The 6000-nt window shown below is 48.0% G+C and overlaps 1 protein-coding gene across 1 annotated transcript in view; it reads left to right on the top strand.

Annotated features, from left to right (window-relative positions):
* Positions 1–260: 260 nt before the first annotated feature.
* The window catches only part of WSCD2 (WSC domain containing 2), a 134630-nt gene continuing 128890 nt past the window's right edge, over positions 261–6000 (top strand). The window contains exon 1 of the mRNA XM_024196260.3: positions 261–788. The gene's annotated coding sequence lies outside the window, so the exon portion shown is untranslated. The remainder of the gene's footprint in view (positions 789–6000) is intronic.

Below are 6000 nucleotides of genomic sequence, written 5' to 3'. Positions count from 1 at the left end.
GTGTGTGTGCATTGCTCCGTTCTAGGGAGCATTTTCCCTCTGTGACTGTGCATTCCAAGTGACCTTTTTAACGCTGGCTGCCTGGGCGTGCTTCTTCTGGGGGCGGAGGAGCGTGAATAAACAGAAGGGGGGGGGGGGAATCTAGAAGCAACAGCCACCCCATTAAAAAAGTGGAAAGATGGCAGTTAAGGAGTTAAGCAGTAGGCAGTGCTATAGGCCTGCGAATAGCAGCGAGCAGCAGAGTGGAGCTGCAGCAAGGAGAGCTGGATAGAGATGTTAAGTAACGGAGCTCAGAGAGCCTCAACCGCATCAGTAGCTGGAATCCTAGCTACAGGGCCAGGCTTTCCCCTCTTCCCCCCCCATTAGAGGCAGCGGTTGGCCTGAAAAGCCTCCTGGGGGCAAAGCAGGAGTCGCAGGATGGACAGAGATTCTGGGTTGCATGAGGGGGAATTGCAGTGACAGCTACTTCAGCACTGCCATCCTTCCTGGAGACGAGGGCTCTGAGACACACACACGCACAGGCTGGGGCTGCTGCATTTGGGGGGACGTCCTCTCCCTCCTGCACACGCTTACTTTGCTGGTGCCTTGGTGGAACGCAAAGCGAATGCCCTTCTGAGCAGGGCGGCGAGTGGAAGGAGAGCGGCTGGAGGAGAGGGTCCGGGTAGGAAAGGCAGATACTGTACAATGCTGTTGGAAGGACCCAGGGAGCACACACAGCAGGCAGGGAGGAAGCTGGCGCCCTGGCAACTGACCTCTGTGGAGTTGTGAAGGGACTGCACAGTGCTCAGGTAAGGGGCGTAAAGTGAGCAGTGCTGGGGGCTGGTTATGCTGGGGCTGATGGAGCGGTGGCTTATTGTATTATTTTTCATGTTGAAAGCATTAGCAGATTCTTTGCCCCCAAAAATGTATATAAGGCTACCGGGGGGAAGCAGGAGAGGACAGGTTACAGGGATTACCAGAGGCCGGAGGGTTACTGACAAAGTTTCACTTTGGGCTGCCAATAAAGCTGCTCTTTGGAATGGGAATCTGCTCTGTTATCTTCCCCCATCTGCATTTAGCCGTATGGGAGACGCTTTCAGGACCTTTTAAAAATGCAGAGCGTGACAAATGATGGACCGACAATTGCATTTCCACTCACACTTGTCCCCATTACAAAAAAACCCCACGCTGGAAATGACCCGAGTGTCTGTTTCGGCTTCTCAAAGCTGGGAGTGGGGAAAGGAGAGGAGACAAATCTTTTGTTCTTCTATAATGAGTGTTTTATACTGTCTGTGTAATGAAGTTTTAAATCAATATGTGAGAGCTTCCTGGCTCGGAAGGGGTTAAAACTCCTTTGCAGGGAGGTGTTAATAATTCTATTATTGAGCGTGATTTCTCACCATATTCTGCTGGTTTAAAAAGGAGAAGGGGGTGGGGGGAAATCTCTCTCCTTAGACTTTGTGCAGGAACATTTGCAGCATGGGAAATTGGAAAAAGCTGGTAATCCTTTCAAATGAACTTTCCTGATTCATTCTGCATCCAGGCTAACGTCTTAGCATTTTTTAAATATCTATGTTAAGAAAAAGGGTGAGAGTGAGCAGGAGAGTTAAATAATAATATGAAGGTTACCTTGAGCCTAAGATTAGAAAATAAATAAATAAAAGGAAGTCTCTGCTTCTCCCAACAGGGCACGATTTCATAAACTTTCTCTGCAAATGCAGTAAGCCCACCAAGGGTTTGAACTGAAATATGTGGAGTGGCAAACTTTGGAGAAGGGATGCCACTGAGGGGAGGGGAGAGGGTAGTAGGTTCTAAGGCAGAGAGCAGAGAGGTTTAAAAAGCCGGCTGGAGCCCTTGGAAGCATGAGATGTCTGATACACTTCAGTGACCCTTCCAGTCCAGATTGTTCCTTATTGCACCACTGGTTCTCCACTTGCTGGTTTACTCTGCTCAGATCATTTTAACAAAACATGAACGGGGTTGTACAGGGACCACCTGTCTGGAAGCATCATCCCCAAATTAATCCCTTTGCTCTTATTGCAAATGGAAGAATCTTTCCCTCTGAGTTTCACTAGAGTTTTGCTGAGCTATTGTTTTAATAGGCAGCCCCTTTTGTATGATTAGCCCCTTGTATTGACAAGCTACATTGCAAATGACTGGCTGGCCCTCCATTCATCTGCCATCCCTGAATTTCGCCTCCTTTCAGTCTGGATTTTCACTGATGGTTATTATTATTATGGCAAATGCAGTTCAGTGCTCAGGAGAGGGCAAGAACTGTGCCGTGAAAGAACAGTCTCCTCCAAGTTTTGGGCAAAACACCGGGAAGCTATGCTGATATGTAAAGTTAGAGCGATATGTCTGTCTGAGCCTAGGGAGCCTTGGAGAAATACGAGATAGAAAAGCATCTAGTTTCCCCCCTGCAAACCGCAGGGTTGTCCCTGTTGTCTCTATATGTCTCCAGTATGGTTGTAAAGGTCCCAACCACTTGCCTTGTCTTGCATTCTGCATTGAAGGTCCCCCGGAAATCACACATGAACCCCCCTTGTCCTCTTCACGCCCAGCATGGGCATGGGGCACGGGGCCATCTTCTCCCTAAAGGTGAACTGCCACCGTTTCTGCTCCAGCCATATCCAGGCAATCTTCCCATTGGCTTCAAGAGGACGTTTGCCTATGTAAGGACTGCAGGAGTTACCCCTGTAGCTGTGGCTGGTCCAAGAAACACTAAGGCAAGGTCTGATGGTTGGGGCTGCATTTTCTGAGACCGACTCTGCGATGTTACAATTGATCTCCCCGCAGAGAATGGGCTTCAGGTCCTGTGTGTATGATCCACCTGGACATTTTTAGCCTTAATCAACTACTGCCAAATAGGGATCAAAGGGGGTCCACGTTCTCTGTCTTTTGCTATCGCCATTTCACCACTTACCCATGTGCTACAGCCGGAGCTGGGATCCCAGCTCTCTCACTCAGTAGGAAGGCAGCTAGTCTCCTCCCGTGTTGTAGTGAGCAGACATGAGATGGGGAGGTAGAATGCCACCTACAGAAGTCCAGGGGGCCAGTCTGTGACATGGGCGGAGGCAGAGGGAGGGCCCACAGGCAGGGACATGCAATTTCACTTTTCATGGGTGCGACCTTTCTCATTGCGAACAAACTGTTTTCATTTTTGGTCTTCATCAGGCCTTTTATTAACACATTAGGGGCCCGATTCTGATCTCAGACTGGTGTCTATCTGGAGTAACTCCTCTGAAGTGAATGGAACGCTAGTGCAGATGAGATATCAGAATCAGCCCTGGACTCTTCTTTAATAACCGGCAGCTGCTGTGTTAATGCCCAGGTAGGGTGCATTAGCGTGTTACTTTGGGGCACAGTGCAGGGAGTGGGAAGGGGGTAGATTGGCTGGTACGTGCATACATTTTGTATGGCTAGATACACCCGTTGCTTCCATGGCAGTTCAGGGCCTGGCCCCCAGCCCAGCTGTTCACATTGGCTTGTTAAAGTTAAAGTCACTTGTCAGTGAGGAGAGAAAACTTCTGGCACAATTTGGACAGTGCTGGAGGTGAGCCTGAGCGACTACGTTTGGATCCAGGTCTGTGTCCCCAAATTGCAGGTTTGTTTGGTTCTGGTTTGCCCCACTGTAGAGACAGAAGCACGATGCTCCGGGCTGAATCTGAACTTCTCCAGGGATTAGAGGCGTCTGAGCTCAGATTTTCGTTTGGGCCCGTCCCTGGTACAAATGTATATAAACTCAGTGAAACCCCTGGACAGATATAGCGGGGGCTGCAGATGTGATATGTACAGTCTGCCGCCTGGTGGTCTTGTGTCCATGTGTGTGTCATGCAAAGCAGTCAGCTGGTACTGGTGGAGCCTTGTGGCTTAGCATTCCTGGACATACTCATTTTCCAGAGTGAATAATCCAGGCAGCCTGTGCATCACTTGCTGCCTGACTGTAATTGACAAATGCTCTAAAGTGGTGTTTTTTCAGCTAGTTAATTTTGGACAGTGCTGCACGGGAACTACTCGAAGCGATTCTCTAATGCACTCGGCACGCCGCTGCTCTCTCCCATTCCATTCTTCCAGCTCCTCTTTGCAAGAAGCCCCAATTTAATAGGAATTGCTGAATAAACTCACGGACGCTGAAAGCCCAGGTATAATTTGATTAAGTGCATCGGGAAACAGGCAGCCCAAGATACAGAGCAACACCTTGGCATAAAGATTTCTAATTAGAACGCATTTGCTTTGCTTAAATAAACAAATCAGGAGAAGAAACTGTCAGTTGCTAAGCGCCCCTCTGGGTCTCATCCCGCCAGCACATCACATCCTGCTGCAAAGGATTCACAGCAACTCTCCGGTGGCTCAGACACAAGCAGGGCTTGAGTACCCCCTGTGGGTGCAAATTTGCACCTCTGTGTATCTGAAGAGCAGCTGCAGACAAGGGGAATTCACTCCCTGGGGGAGCCCGGCCACAATCTCTCTGTTGCCTTCTGCTGGGGGAGAGCAGCTTTCAGTTCCAGCTGGACCCACCTGATGGAAGCTGCTGAGGAGATGCAATGACCTAACTGTTCCCTGTGGTACCATGGCTGCTTTGGGCATTGCATAAGTCAGCTTCAGGGCCCCCACAAAAGAGGGGTTACTGCGACTCCCTTCCAAATGCAGTTTCCACTACCAGAGGCCTTCAGTGCTGATGGAACCCAGGCAGTGAATCTGGCCTCGTATCTAGATTTAATAAATGATGATTGCATGTTACGGTAGTGCCAGCCTGGGGCGCTATAACGCTCTAGTCACCAGGAGTTGGAGATACCCCACCTCACTCCATAGGGAAAGGTGGTCCGCAGATCCTGCTGTCTTACCACTGAAAACTTTAATCTTGGTAAATCTTCTAGGCTATGTAGGGGTGGATTGGTTAATGCTTGGATAGGAGACCTCTAGGAAAATCCCACGTATTATCCAGGATGTGTCTGACAAAAGCCCGAATGTGGTATTAGCTGGCACGGTGCTGTCAGAGTTGTTGTGTTTTAGATGAGATGGAAATCCAAACTTAGTCGTACAAAACACAGATTTCCTCCAAAACTGGATCTCCTTCTCTCCCCATTTTGTTGAGCATTAGCAAAGAGGCCCAATTCCATACCATCACTACAGTGTGCAACCTTTTAGTGCAAAAATAGGGCTCATTTAGAAGCCATCTGAAAGGTGTCGCCAGAGTTTTTGGAATGGTGTTAGAGATGAGATTTGAACTCCACTGGATTTCAGGTGCTTTGCTTACCAAGAAAAGAAGGTGATCAGTGTTCTAACATGCAGGAGCCCTCTATTGGAGGCAATCAGAACTGCTCACCTAGGTCCCTGTTATTTCAGGGCCGGGTACTTTTGGAGGAGTTCGATCCCTGGTGTGAAGCACAGTAACGAATATAAGGCTCTGTGGTGGCCGCAGATTTCTTGCAATATATTTAATAACGAATTTCTTTTTTTGTGCACACACTCTCTTCGTGTTGTATCTCAATTAAATACATTTTAAATTGTACATTCATTAGCAAAAGAATCCAATTAGACCACTCATCAATATGTCATTGTGAGTGATGGCTTTTCCTTTCAAGGTCATGCACCATCAAATCTTCTGATTCTGGGGGGAGGGATAGCTCAGTGGTTTGAGCATTGGCCTGCTCAACCCAGGGTTGTGAGCTCAATCCTTGAGGGGACCACTTAGGGATCTGGGGCAAAAATCAGTACTTGGTCCTGCTAGTGAAGGCAGGGGGCTGGACTTGATGACCTTTCAAGGTCCCTTCCAGTTCTAGGAGATAGGATATCTCCTATAATTTATCACTATCATGAATCTCTTCTAACAACAAAAATATGGGATATAAACTAGACTCTCACTTACAGCTGTCCTTAAACTGATGGCAACTTGACACGTTGTTAGGTCTGTTACACTCCAGTTGTAGCCAAAATACTCTTTTTTTTTTAAAGAAAAATCTATTCTGTAAGAAACTCTTCTTCGGATTACTTTAGTTTTAAATACACTGATAAAAATAA

Source organism: Terrapene carolina, unplaced genomic scaffold, assembly GCF_002925995.2.
Source record: "Terrapene carolina triunguis isolate 2854851 unplaced genomic scaffold, T_m_triunguis-2.0 Scaffold234, whole genome shotgun sequence".
Taxonomy (NCBI): Eukaryota; Metazoa; Chordata; order Testudines; family Emydidae; genus Terrapene; species Terrapene triunguis.
This window is presented reverse-complemented; position numbering and strand designations above follow the sequence as displayed.